This window comes from Rhinoraja longicauda, chromosome 43, assembly GCF_053455715.1.
Source record: "Rhinoraja longicauda isolate Sanriku21f chromosome 43, sRhiLon1.1, whole genome shotgun sequence".
Classification (NCBI taxonomy): Eukaryota; Metazoa; Chordata; class Chondrichthyes; order Rajiformes; family Arhynchobatidae; genus Rhinoraja; species Rhinoraja longicauda.
Genome location: NC_135995.1, coordinates 2,805,610 through 2,820,520, shown reverse-complemented (window position 1 = coordinate 2,820,520; position 14,911 = coordinate 2,805,610).

Here is a 14,911-nt window from a genome sequence, read left to right as displayed (position 1 = left end):
CTCCTATATGTTTAATACCCTTCTGTTCCCAGACTTGTAATATTTGATTATTCCAAGCAAACGGCAGTAATCTATTTTTTACTAATGGAGTTTTAGCTGTTAGAAAAAATCTTTTATCATTAGCTTTAACAGTTTTCAACAATATATTAATTAAATGTTTTAGCAAAGGTGACTCGTGATCATTAACTAATAGCTTCGCTTCCCATTCATAGATAAATTCTTCTGGGCATAGTTCTTTTATTTTATCCATTTCAATTTTAACCCATGCTGTTTTTCCACCCTCTTGATAAAAGGATGAAATAAAACTCATTTGTGCTGCCAGATAGTAATTTTTAAAATTTGGTAATCGCAGTCCACCTAATTCAAATTTCCATGTTAATTTTTCCGTAGACACTCTTGGCATTTTACCTTTCCAAAGAAAATTTCTCACAATTTTATTCAATTCTTGAAAAAAATTTGGTAAAGGTATAGGCAGTGTTTGGAATAAATACTGTATCCTCGGAAAAATATTCATCTTAATACAGTTCACTCTCCCTAGCAATGTAATTGGAAGATTCATCCATTTCTTCAAGTCCTCCTCAATTTTTTTAATTAGTGGTTTATAATTTAGTTTATACAGATTATTTAACTTATTATCTACTTTAACCCCTAGGTACTTCATGCCTTCTTTTTGCCATTTAAACTGACTTTCTCTTTTACATTGATCATAATTACCTTCAGAAAGAGGCATTATTTCAGTTTTATCTTTATTAATTTTGTATCCTGATACTTTCCCATATTCTTCCAGTCTGAAATATAATTTTCTTAAGGATTCCAATGGTCTAGTAAGACAAGTTAAAACATCATCTGCAAATAAAGTAATTTTGTGATTTTCCTGATTAACTTTAAATCCTTCAATGTCTAAATCTGATCTTATTAGCTCTGCCAGAGGTTCAATGGCCAATACAAATAAAGCCGGTGACAAGGGACATCCCTGTCTACTAGATCTTTCCAAATTAAATGATTGAGAAGATTGGCCATTTGTCACCACTTTGGCTTTAGGTTGTTTATAAAGAGCTTTTACCCAGTTAATGAAACCATTTCCCAATCCGTACTTCTCTAATACTTTAAATTAAAAATCCCATTCTAACCTGTCAAACGCCTTTTCAGCATCTAAAGCAACTGCTACGCTCAATTCCTTTCTTTTCTGTGCTAAATGTAAAATACTTATAAATCTTGCTACATTATCAGATATTTTCCTTTTTTTGACAAATCCAGTTTGGTCCTCTTTAACCACCTTCGGTAAATATTCTGCCAATCTTCTGCCAATCTCCTTGCCAAGAGTTTAGCAACTATTTTATAATCTGCATTCAACAATGATATTGGTCTATAAGAAGATGCATTTAAAGGGTCTTTCCCTTTTTTTTGAATTACGGTTATAATTGCCAGTGAGAAGGATTCTGGTAATGTAAAAGTTTTTTCCGCTTTATGTATCACTTCCATAAATACTGGTAACAACAAATCTTTAAATTTTTTTATAGAACTCAGGCGGGAAACCATCTTCCCCTAGAGATTTATTACTTGGTAAAGAATATAATACTTCCTCCACTTCTCTTAAAGTAAAGGAGGCATTTAGTCCCATCTGCTTTTCAGATTCAGAATGGTACAGATTAGTGTAGAATTGCTTAAATACCTCATTGATTTCTCTAGGTTTATAAGTAATAATGTTTTGATCTGTTCTAATTGAATTTATTGTTCTTGATATTTGTTCTTCTTTCAGTTGCCATGCCAATACCTTGTGCGCTCTTTCTCCTAATTCATAATATCTTTGGTTAGTTCGTAATATTAGTTTTTCTGTTCTGTAAGTATGTAAAGTATTGTATTGAATTTTTTTATTTGCAAGTTGTATTTTTTTCGTATACGAAGAAGTTTTCTGTAAGTCTTTTTCTAATACGGTGATTTCTTTTTCTAATCTTTCAGATTCCTTCCTATAGTCTTTCTTTATCTTAGATGAGTAGCTTATAATTTGGCCTCTCAAATAAGCCTTCATTGCATCCCATACAATAAATTTATCATCAACTGAATTTAAATTTGTCTCCAAAAATAATTCAATTTGTTCTCGAATAAAATCACAAAAGTCGCCTTTTCAATAGTAAAGAGTTGAGTCTCCATCTATACACTGACTGTTCTTTATCTGGCATCGTAATTTTCATTAATAATGGTGAGTGATCCGATAACAATCTAGCCTTGTAATCTATTTGTATTATTCTACCCCTTAATTGAGCTGAAATCAAAAATAGATCTATTCTAGAATATGTATCATGTCTATTGGAATAAAAGGAGTAGTCTCTTTCCCTGGGATGGCTTTTCCTCCAAACATCTATTAATTTTAAATTTTCCGTTAAATTCAACGTTGTCTTCACTGCTCTTGTCCTTGTCGTTGTCCTTGATGATCTATCCATTACTGGATCTAAACAAAAATTGAAATCTCCCCCTATCAATATATTTTCATGTGCTTCCGCCAGATTTAAAAAGGTACCCTGCACAAACTTCTCATCATCTATATTTGGTGCATATTTATTCATTAAGGTCCACAATTCTGAGAAAATTTGACAATGTACCATTACAAATCTACCTACTGGGTCACACAATATTTTGTATCTTAATTGGCAGCGTTTTCTTAAATAGGATAGCAACCCCTCTTGCTTTTGAGTTAAAAGAAGATGCGACCATACTTCCTACCCAATCTCTCTTTAACTTTTGATGCTCTTTTTCCGTTAGATGTGTTTCTTGCAAGAAAGCTATATCTACTTCCAATTTTTTCATCTGTGTTAAAATTCTCTTCCTTTTTATCAGTCCATTTAACCCATTCACATTATAGCTTAAAAAATTTAATGTGTTATCCATCCATTCATTCCTTTTTTTTTTTCCTTTTTTTTTCTTCTTTCCTTTTTCCTTACCTTGATCCCTCTTCCGGTATTTACATTGTGCCGTATTTCAGTGTGCTCCCCTCCATAGTCCAGGTATAAAAACAGTAAAGAAATAAGAAAGATAGAGAAATAGACCCTCCCTCTAATGTTGTTAATAAATAGATTAGCAACATTGCCCCCCTCTATTATACGAGGTGTGGTCCGCACCACACTTGTGCCCATGATTATGGTGGAGCATCCACATTCTCCAACCCCCCCCCGATATATCAAGTACTCCTAAAAATTAACAATCCTTAATACAGTTAATCCCCTCTATAGTATACAGAACTTATTAATAATCATTCATTCATGAATCTTCTTAAGCATATCTCGATGGCAATTCTTCCACATACTCTTCTGCTTTGACAAAGTCTTTAAAAAAAATATTTTCTCCAGTGTTGATCGTAATCTTCAAAGTAGCCGGATGCAGTAAAATAAACTTATAGCCTTTCTTCCATAGAATATTTTTTGCCTTATTAAATTCTTTTTTTCTGCTCAACAAGGCATTACTGATGTCTGGGTGAAAGATTATTTTAGTGCCTTCATGTTCTATTGGTTTTCCCTCTCTTATATTATTCCCGACTGTTTTGAAAACCAATTCTCGATCTTGGTATCTTAAAAATTTAATCAATACAGATCTTGGCTTTTGATTAGCCGAGGGTTTCGGTCTTAGAGCCCTATGTGCTCTTTCCATTTCCATCCGACCTTGTTTATCTATTCCCAGAGTGGTCACTATCCAATCTTGAAAAAAGTTAATTAGACAATAGACAATAGGTGCAGGAGTAGGCCATTCAGCCCTTCGAGCCAGCACCGCCATTCAATGCGATCATGGCTGATCACTCTCAATCAGTACCCCGTTCCTGCCTTCTCCCCATACCCCCTCACTCTGCTATCCTTAAGAGCTCTATCCAGCTCTCTCTTGAAAGCATCCAACGAACTGGCCTCCACTGCCTTCTGAGGCAGAGAATTCCACACCTTCACCACTCTGACTGAAAAAGTTCTTCCTCATCTCCGTTCTAAATGGCCTACCCCTTATTCTTAAACTGTGGCCCCTTGTTCTGGACTCCCCCAACATTGGGAACATGTTTCCTGCCTCTAATGTGTCCAATCCCCTAATTGGGTCTTCCCCCTCCACTCCCTCTGGCAAACCAACAATTTTAACATTATTTCTCCTGCTATAGTTTTCCAAGGCATCCAACTTTTCCGCCGTCTTTTTGCTTTCAATTGCTGCAGCAGTAATACTGTCTTCATTTTTTTCCACTCTAGATTTTAACATTTCATTTTCCATTTGTATATTATCCACTTTATTTGTCACTGTTTGAAATTTCTCCTCCATTTTTTTCAATGTCTTATGAATTTTTTTGTTTTCTCTCCTCATTAATTTGTTATCTCCTTCAATTTTCTTAAGCCTGTTAATAATTTCTTGAAGCATCGTTTTCATATTAGTCTCTGTATCTTCTTGCTTTTCTTCTTCTTCCTCATTTCCACTTCCACGGCTAATGGAGTCTCCCGTTACCTCATCGTCACTCGTGTCCGAAACTCCAGACACAACATCAGCAGCCTCTCGGCAAACAGTGGGCCTTTTTGGTAACTCACGGCGACTCCCTCGTATTTTGATCCGAGTCAAAGAGCGCTTGCTGGGAGTAGTAGACTCCAGCTTCATACCGGAGCCCTCCCCAGACTCACCGCCTGCCGAGGGGTCACCAAATCTAGTCCCCTGCTCCATCAGAGCTGTGGGCCTACCTTCGATTTTTTTTCTTGATTCCTTTGCTTGCTTCTGTGGCAGTTGTACTCCTCCTTTTACTTTCTTGGAAGGCATCCGTACGTTCTGTATACTTTCTGATTTTATTTAAAGTACTTGATTCCTTTAGTTCGTCTTTTTTTAGCAGTTTAGGGCTTTGTTTTCGGGAGTGCTGAAAAGTTATGTCTACTCAGCCAAGCATTGGACACGCCCCCTTAGATTAAATGTTTGAAATAATCTGATGTGGTATCTTCTCATTCAGACTCGGAATCTAGGACGCGCTACCAAAGAGTTTGACGGAGGCAGGGACACCAAAGTCATCAAGAGGAACACTTGAAACTCCAAGGCATGGAGACTGTGGGTTCTGTGGGTACATCCATGTCAGTTTGGCTGTGGTGGGTGTAATGGCTTGCTTCCGAGCTGTGGGAAGCTCTCCCTCTGGGGAAGGAACTGGAGAATGTGGTGGATGGAAGCGCTACAAAGTGTATTGACGGGAAATGGGAATAGGGAGGTGGAGTGCGCGAGAACGGTGGAGACAGAGTGGAGAGCGTGGGTCGGGGTGTGGACTGCAGCGTGGGCATACACTGAATGCGTTGTACATGGAACAATCAACGTGGTTTGTAGTTTCGGGACATCTGCTGTAATTCGACAGAACACTTCTGACTGTAGCATTTGCTTCCAGGTCAGATCACCCATAGTCAACCTGCAAATTCCCTGATCAGCATGACATAAAACATTACAATGGAAATCCGCACGATAAGCCACCCGTGGTTGCTCACTCCCCGCTGTTATCTATCCTGACATGCAGTCTGTCCCTCCGCTGTACACCCTACTTTAAACAGTCCGCACTGCACCTTCCCCCTGCACCTTCATCCCGCCCGCGGCTTGCTCCGGCCCAGTCCCCAATGCACCGTCACCCTGCCCAGTGACCGTTGACCATGCCCAGTCCCCACATTAACCTCACCCTGCCCGGTACCCACTGCCCCTTCACCCTGCCAAGCTCCCACTGCCCCTTCACCCTGCCCCATCCCCACTGGCCAGTCACCCAGCCAATTCCCCACTTTCACCACATTCTGCCCATTCCACACTGTAGCTTCACCCTGCCCATTCCCCACTATAAACTCACCCTGACCAGTCCCCACTATAAACTCACCCTGCCCAGTCCCCACTGTACCTTCACCCTGCCCAGTCCCCACTGCCGGTTGACCCTGCCCAATCACAATGTTAAGTATTGACCTTGAAGTGATGCCTTTCTTTTATGTGGAATGTATGCACGGATCTGCAGGCGGGTCATTCTGATATCGGTGGTGGGAAATTTGCCTGAGGGAATTCAGTGCTACATGACTCATCGGAATTTGGAAAGGTAAACACTGATTATAAATAGGGAGCGTGAGTTTGTTCCTGAGAAACTGTGTCTCAAGAATATGATTGAACTTTTCAAATAAATAACCAAGGGAATTAACTTGGGCATGATGGCTGCCGTGTACTTTAGCCGTGACTTTCACAGGGTCCCGCATGGTCGACTGACCTGGAAGGTTAGCGCAAATAGGATCCAGTTGGGAAGAATTAAATACAAAGTTGTTCCAGTGGTAGGAGTCGGGTGGTGACAGGAAATTATTTTGAACAAAATATAAATCATAGAACTGTCCATCACAAACCAGGCCATTCGGTCCACAATGTCTGTGTCGAACATGATGCCAAGGCCAACTCCTATTTGCCTGAGCTAACACATATCCCTCTACTTTCTGCAAATCTATTTACGTATCCAAATGTCTCTGAAACACCACTATTCGACTTGGCCCAAACACCAACCCAAGCCCCCACCCTGGCAGCGTCCGGGCACTTAGCCTTTGTGTATTAAGAAAATGGCGCTAACACCTTCCTTCAGCTTTACCCTTCACACTTTAGATCTCTTCCCTCTAATATTTGGTTTTCCTACCCTGGAAATAAGGTTGCTATTTTATATACATCTGTTAGATCGCCCCGCATCCTCCAGCATTCCAGAAACAAACAATCCAATTCTGTCCAACCTCTCTCTCTCTGTAGCCAATACCCTCTAATCCAGGCATCATTCTCGTAAACCCTTGCACCCTCTCCAAGCCATCACATCCTTCCTGTAATGTGGCGACCAGAACTCAAGAACGGGGTAAAGAAGCCTTTGAAGATTGCTTTGAAATTAGTGGAAACTTTGCAGGACTGGAAACTGTTGGACGATTTCAAATTGAACTGTTATTGCCCCAGTTACAGACTCTGGTCTTCACAAATTGTGGCGATTGTGTTTTTCGACCCAATATTTGAACCTTTTGATAGGTACATGGATAGGAAGGGCTTAGAAGGATCTAGACCAAACATGCGCTGGTGGAACAAGAGTAGATGATGCATAGGCAAGCTGCGCCGAAGAGCCTGTTTACACGCGGAAGGACTCTACCTCTATCTGTGCATTGTGCTCCAATAGCGACATTGATCTTTCGGTAAGGAGGACAAATGGTCCATCTAGTTTTGCCATTCCCAAAGAGGAATATTGTCAGCCTCTCGGCTACCTTCTGATTTATTTTGAGCCTGCAGATTATTCTCCCACACTGATCCACGCACCGCCACTGGCACACTTGTCATCTGCATTGCGAAGCTAAGATACGGAATGATCTCTCGATTGGATTAGGTAACTGGTGCTACGAGGGAAAGCATTCGTTCGCGCGGGATGACGGAAAGCCAGGGTCAGAGGAGAGGATCCAACCCGCATCCCGAGAGCTGTGTGGGCCACGTATCCTTTCATTATCTACCTGCTCATATGTCTTATAATTTAATTTATTCTGGCAACTCAGTAGTAAATGTCACTCGGAAATCCTATCAGCTCAGAGTATTGTTCGTGAACGTCAGATAACATCCTTCGTTCGTTCTTTCGCAGTTAACTTGGTGACGATTGTGATCCTGTCCCGTGGAAAGTGCGGTCTCTCCAAATGCATCACTCGCTACCTGGTGGCAATGGCAGCGGCCGACCTCATGGTCCTCATCATTGATGTCATAATAAGGGCCATTTTTGAGATGTATTTCTCGCTGTCGTTCTTCACCATCACCCCCGTGTGCTCCATCACCTGCGCCCTGGCCTTCGCAGCCACAACAATCTCTGTCTGGTTCACCGTGGGTTTCACGTTTGATCGGTTTGTGGCCATTTGTTGTCAGAAGCTGAAAACAAAATATTGCACCGTGCGAACGGCGAGTGGTGTTCTCGGAACCGTAATCGCTCTGAGCTGTTTAATAAACGTACCGTTGTAGCGTGTTGATAAAGGCAAGGAGCCAGGTATTTTGGGAAGGTATATTTAATGGTTCGTGGGTCTCAGACGGGTCTAGTCTGCCGGAATGGCTTGGCGCCCAAACCTTGTCCTTATATACCTGAGTCCAGGACCGCCTCCCGGGACTGGTCCATTCCCGTGCCGAGGGGTCGGTAGTAGTATGGCCCGACCCTTGGGAGCCGCCACAGTACCCCCCCCCAGATCCGGAGGCACGAAACGCACTGGTGGTCGCACAACCCGACCGGACCGCGTACGGTACTCGGTCGACAGAGGGGCCGGCGGAGGCACAGTTGGAGAGACAGGCGGTGGGACCCGCAAAGGTGGGCGACCTCGTGGCCGAGGCTGGGCCACCCGCACCGGTTGGTCGATGTCTAAGTGGGCCGGCTTCAGGCGGTCAATTGACACGGCCTCCGGCCGGCCCCCCATGTCCAAAACAAAGGTTGTCTGCCCGTGCTCCAGCACCCGGTACGGGCCTTCATACGGCCTCTGGAGTGGCGCCTGGTGGGCGTCACGGCGCAGGAACACAAAGGCGCAGTCCTTGAGGGCCGATGGCACGTAAGGGCGGAATGTCCCATGGCGGGACGTCGGCACGGGTGCGAGCTTGCCAACTCGCTCTCGGAGGCGATGTAGGGTGGATGAGGGCGGTTCCTCTCGCCCCGGCAACGAGGGCACGAACTCCCCGGGCACCGTGAGCGGAGACCCGTAGACGAGCTCCGCTGATGATGAAGCCAGGTCTTCCTTGGGGGCAGTCCGGATGCCCAGCAAAACCCATGGTAGCTCATCCATCCAGTCGGGGCCGGCGAGTCGCGCCTTCAGCGCTGCCTTCAGCTGCCGGTGGAACCTCTCCACCAAGCCGTTTGCCTGCGGGTGATAGGCCGTGGTGTGGTGCAGCCGCACGCCCAACAGGTGGGCCATGGCCGACCACAGCTCGGAGGTGAACTGTGGCCCCCGGTCCGATGAGATGACCACCGGCACACCAAAGCGAGCAATCCAGTGCGCGGCCAACGCACGAGCGCATGTGGCTGTCGACGTATCAGCCAGTGGTATGGCCTCCGGCCACCGCGTGAAGCGGTCCACCACCGTGAAGAGGTGGGTGATGCCCCGGGACGGCGGGAGCGGGCCCACAATGTCCACGTGCAGGTGGTCGAAATGGCGGCAGGGTAGACCGATCCCTTGGAGTGGCGCCCGGACGTGGCGTTGAATTTTTGACGTCTGGCACGGAATGCAGGTGCGGGCCCATTGGCCAACCTGCTTGCGCAGACCATGCCACATGAACCGCGCAGCTACCAACGAGATCGTTGCCCGGATGGATGGGTGAGCCAGCCCGTGGACCACGTCGAAAACCCTCCTGCGCCACGCGGCCGGGACGATGGGGCGCGGCTGACCTGCCGACACATCGCAAAGTATCGTCGTCGCTCCGGGGCCGAGGGGAACATCCTCAAGGCGGAGGCCAGAGATGGCAGTCCGGTAGGCGGGCATCTCCCCGTCCGTTAGTTGGGCCTCCGCCAGGGCAGAATAATCAATGCCGGGTGCCACTTCTAACACGGCATTGATGGCGGGGCGAGACAATGTAGCGTGTTGATAAAGGCAAGGAGCCAGGTATTTTGGGAAGGTATATTTAATGGTTCGTGGGTCTCAGACGGGTCTAGTCTGCCGGAATGGCTTGGCGCCCAAACCTTGTCCTTATATACCTGAGTCCAGGACCGCCTCCCGGGACTGGTCCATTCCCGTGCCGAGGGGTCGGTAGTAGTATGGCCCGACCCTTGGGAGCCGCCACACCGTGGTATTTTACGGTCGAGTCAGCATATATCAGCGACAATAAAACCCGAGGGTGTGCCTGGACAAAGTCTTTCTTAACCTCACCTTCATGGACTGCGTTTGAGTTCTTGTGCTTTACCGTAACTCCTTGTCTCCCGTTTGTTTTTCTTTTGTTGGTCAATTCACTGACCGCCAGGTACATTCTAGTCTCTGGTAGAGTCCGCAGATTGCTCCGGGGCCGCAACAGTGGAGAGAATGGCAAAGACCCGGCGATGGAGAACCGGAGGAAATCCATCGTTTTGCTCTTCAGCATATCAGGGAGTTTCATCGCGTTGTGGAGCACAATGCTTGTTTATGTTTTGTGTGAGCGGGCTTTGGGCGCTGAGTACTTCGCAGACAGTGATCTTCCGAAAATTTCGTTGATGCTCCAGGTCCTGAGTACCTGCACCAACACGTGTATTTATGTCCTGACCCAGAGAAAGTCCCGAGAGGAGCTGAAGAACGTGGTTAAATACCCCGTGAATTTCATTGTGAAATTAACCATATCATTGAAACATTAGTATTCCCAGTCTAATTATAAATATAGCAGAATATTGAACAGATGGCATCTTAAACCGACGTTTTCAGGAGGTATCCGGGTGTGCGAATTATGTAATTCAGTAGCTGCCATTTACAACCAATAAATCAGCATCTGCGACTCCTTTCTCCACAATATAATCTCAATGTTGTCAAAGTGCAGCAATACTAGATATTGTAAGTCACAGGATAACAGCGCGCTGTCACATCACCTTATGCATGAATCACACAGGAAACAGGTTGTTCATAGTGACCGGGAATAAACTATTCTGATCACTTCTGATAACTGTCTCCTTGTCGCTGGGTGTCCGATGGGTGGGTGGAATGGTGCTGGGGACCGGGTTCTCAAAGGGAATATAAAATGTTGGTGTCCCCTGGAGCGTCTGAATATATGAGAATAATTAGAATATATATGGATGTTAATAATGAGAATTTGTAAGGACACGGGTGACACAACCTCATCGCTGCTGAGGTCACCCTTCTCTCAGGGGAGGACGCAGTGTTGATCGGCTCTCCCTCAGATGTGGGAAACAACGATTCCTCATTCCGCAACGTTCTGCGACGTTGAGATTGATCTGTGTGGAGAATCTGTGATTTGTGAAATGATCGTTTTAAGCTTTCCCCCTTCGATACCGGTGAACAAACTGGCTCCGTGACTGGCGACAATGCCCCGAAAGGCATTGAGCCACCCCCTCCCCCCCCTCCCCCTCCACCCCGAGGGGATGGTGACGCGGTTCGCCTAAAATGTGAGATAGAATAATATCAAGATGCCCTTGTAGTGTGTTTGACTTGTATTAACCATCAGATGTTGAATAAGGTCAATAGTCAATAGTCGTTTATTTGTTACATACACATAAATGTGTAGTAAAATGAAACATTACCCGCAGTTAAACAATAAGACCAATAAGATTAATCAATAAAAATGCAATAACACATACAATCACAACTAACACCAAACAAAAAGAAACATCCATCACAGTGAGTCTCCTCCAGTCCCTCCTCACTGTGATGGAAGGCCAGAATGTCTTTTTCTCTTCCCTGCCATCTTCTCCTGCGGTCAGGCTGTTGGGGAGTTGCCACGTCGGGGCGGTCGGGGCTCCCGATATTGAAGCCCCCGCTGGGCGGTGAAAGGTCAACGGCCTATTTCAGGCCACGCCGGACGGTGAAAGGTCCGCGGCGGGCTGACCCAAGCCCCGCGATTCGGGGCGGGCGAACACGCTGCCTCTGCCGTTGCCGGAGCTCCCGATGTCGGCCCCCATCCAGGGGCCTGCGGGCTTCCGACGTCCACGCGGCCCGCGCCGGAGCCTCCGGAGACGAGTCGCAGCCGCGCCCGTAGCATCCGCAGGCAGCCAGCGCCGCAGGTGGTGAGTCCGGACCGCGGGCTCTGCGAACCAGAGCCCCAGGTGGTCCCAGGTGAATGGCCGGTGGTGGTAGGCCGCAACGGGAACGGAGACACGATACAGAAACAAAGGTCACGTCTCCGTTCTGGAGAGAGAATTTTACAGTTCCCGTTCCCACCCCCCCCCCCCCCCCCCCAAAACCCCCAAACATAACATACAAACACTACACCATATTAAAACCACAATTCATACAAAAACAACAAAAAACACAAAAGACAGACGGACTGCAGGCAAGCCGCAGCTGCGACGGCAGCGCTGGCTCCTCCTTAACTTAAACAAAATTAATGTTATGACTAATGAAATAATTGGTTCCCATGTATTAGATAGCATATTTCCGGAAAGTTGTATCTTACAAAAAACAAAAGTTGTTTACTGCACAGTATAACTGTCGGCTAATTCTGCTGTGAAGTCAGAGAACTGGTGGGCAGTTTACTGCCGCCATCTCTCCATGAGATCTCGAAGCAAACCTGCAAAGTCTCCTATTTTTATTTTCGTTTAATTCCCTCAAAATTCATTTCTTCCACAGAATTTGACGTCGTCGGCAGGATCCCAAATGTAACGGGATTCGAACGAATACAAGTGGGAAATAAAAGGGAATGATAAAATAGTCCTATCCGAAAGGGGGACGGGGGGGGGGGGGGGGGTCCCAGAGAGGAGGGAGAGCCCCCGGGCAACTTAGCTTGTCTGGCCGGTGACTCACGCTGAGCCAAGAGCCAAGAGGCCTGTGGGGTGAGGCGGAATAAAGCGGAGAAGATTAATTTACTCACGCTGGGCGTAGAAGATAAATTGAAGCAAGTGCCTTAATGCGCGCTTTAAAAATTGAAACGTGACTTCGAGGTTTGCGGACGGAGTGAATAACAATAATAATAATAATAATGCATTACATTTATATAGCGCTTTTCAAACACTCAAAGACGCTTTACGGGGATTACTAGAACATAGAGAAGAAAATAAATAGATAAATAAGTAAACGAATATAATATAATAGTATATTATAACAAGTTGTCCGCGGAAACCTAACTTCTGTTTCATAGACTTGTGAAAAGAATATGGGAGGCAATAGTAGTCAATCGGAGAAATCTGATCCTACTGATAGAGGGAGCCCTGAGGAAAAGAAACAGGTGGTCCAGGAGGGAAAGGTGCAGATAAGAGAGAACATTGCCAAGGTGATTTAAAAAAGACCATAAGACACCGGGAAAAGGTAGGAGATCCCATTGTTCCACCGGGATCGCCAGCAGATCTGGTAATAAAAAACAACGGAGATGACCAATGTCCGATAAATTTTTGTGGTAATCTAGCTGATCGATCAAATGGAGATTGGCCGGATGGGGGAAGCTATAAGCTATCTCTTTCCTACTCATTTCTAGAAAAGAAATGGTTTGGCGAGATGGGAGCACAATTAATATTTGCAGTGGTAGTGTTATTAGTTATGGTTGGAATGCTAAGTGTAACTTTAAAATTGATGGAAATAAAAGGAAATGGGCGGAGATGGAGATAAGACACCAGCCAATGAAGGAGGGAAAAGGTGTTAAGCAGAAAGAGGGAAATGAGGGACCTGTGCCTATAATACCAAAGGAAGTGGCAGCAATATATCCCCGACTCCCTGTGGAGAAGGCACCCCCAGTAGAGGATGAATTTGATGATCTGTTGATGATGGCGGCTGCATCTTGCCCGCGACAACCTCCGTATGACCCGGCGTGTATAGAAGGAGAACAGGCCGCTGCCCCGTCAGGTGCTGAGGCTGTTTCTACCTTTGGCGTCTCGGGTGGATCAGTCCACCGATAAAGGAGCCATTGCTCCTCCGACAAGTCTGGCAGAAGCAGATAGTAGCTCTGAGAGGGACCTGATACACGATCTTGGAGTTATCAAAAAGATATCATGAAGGATGAGCAAACAAAGCTCCAGATGATGAATGTTGAGGAAGAGTCTGAGTCCGAGTCACTGATGCAGTCCCCCGTCCCGTCCCCCCGTACTATGATAGGAGAAGTCCCCGTGTTGAAATTCTGGACCCCAGCTGAAGTTAGAGACATGGTTGCCGAAGCTCCAGATCCCTTAAGAAAGCCCAATGCATTTCTTAATTGGTTAATCTAGAATGGCAAAATAAGCCATGGGATAATGTGATAACAGCGCTTGTGAACATGGAGAGGGAATGGCTGTTTGCCCAAGCGAGAGAGCCGAAACCAAAACATCGGGCCATTATTACACGGGGAGAGGGGGCTGGGGAAGAGGAGGAAGTTGTAGGGGTAGGGGCCGAGGAAGGGGACAATGGCAAATAAAAGATACAACACGAGGCAAATGCTGGAGATGTGGTAAGATGGGGCATTGGGCTCGAGATTGCAGATGTTCCCAACAGCAACAGGGAGGGGATCCAGGCCTTACCCCCTTCTCATTCATTAACCCCTTCCTATCCGGTAATCCTAATCCATCACCACAGGGATGCCGCAGAGGTAAGGCGGTACAGGCGGCTGTGATCAGATTGTCTAAATCAGAAGAAGAACCCATAGCTGCAGGCAAGATAGTTGACTGCCATTTAGACCTTCTGGTCGATACCGGAGACACAATGTCCTCTGTGCCCCCCTCCGTGGACATCCCCGTCAGTCAGTCAAATATTAATACTATTGGGGTTGCCAGTGTCCCCATGATAGAACCTTTATCAGAACCCACTCGTGTGCAGGTAAATGGCAAGCCACTTACTGACATTTTATAATCTCTAGAGCAGCCCCACTCCCGTTACTGGGAAGATAGGTTCTGCAAACTGGGAGCAGTCTTACACTGTACTGCAGTCGGCATGTTTATGGAACCCCCTCAAATGCACACACATCAATTGCTAATTTTAATTAAGGAGGAAGAACAAGGGTAAAAGATGCCCATCCGATATCATTGCCAATTGAGTAGCAATCCGTACAGTCAATTGGTTAATCAAATCCATTGTGCTCTGCAAAGAGTGCAGGATTTAACAGGCCGGTATTTACAGTATGTTGTCGAAACCAGCCAAGAACAAAGTGAACACATTGCACTGCATTATACACGCGCCTCCCTAATGCCGGGTACCAGGAAATAGTCTCCCCCTGGTTGAATAACCTCGAACAATTAGCGGTCATCCCTTATTTGTTTTTTGGGGTCCCGGGATTAGTAATAATGTTCCACCTCTCTCAAAACCAAAGGGATCGATTGGAGATGGGAGACACTTCTGAGTCA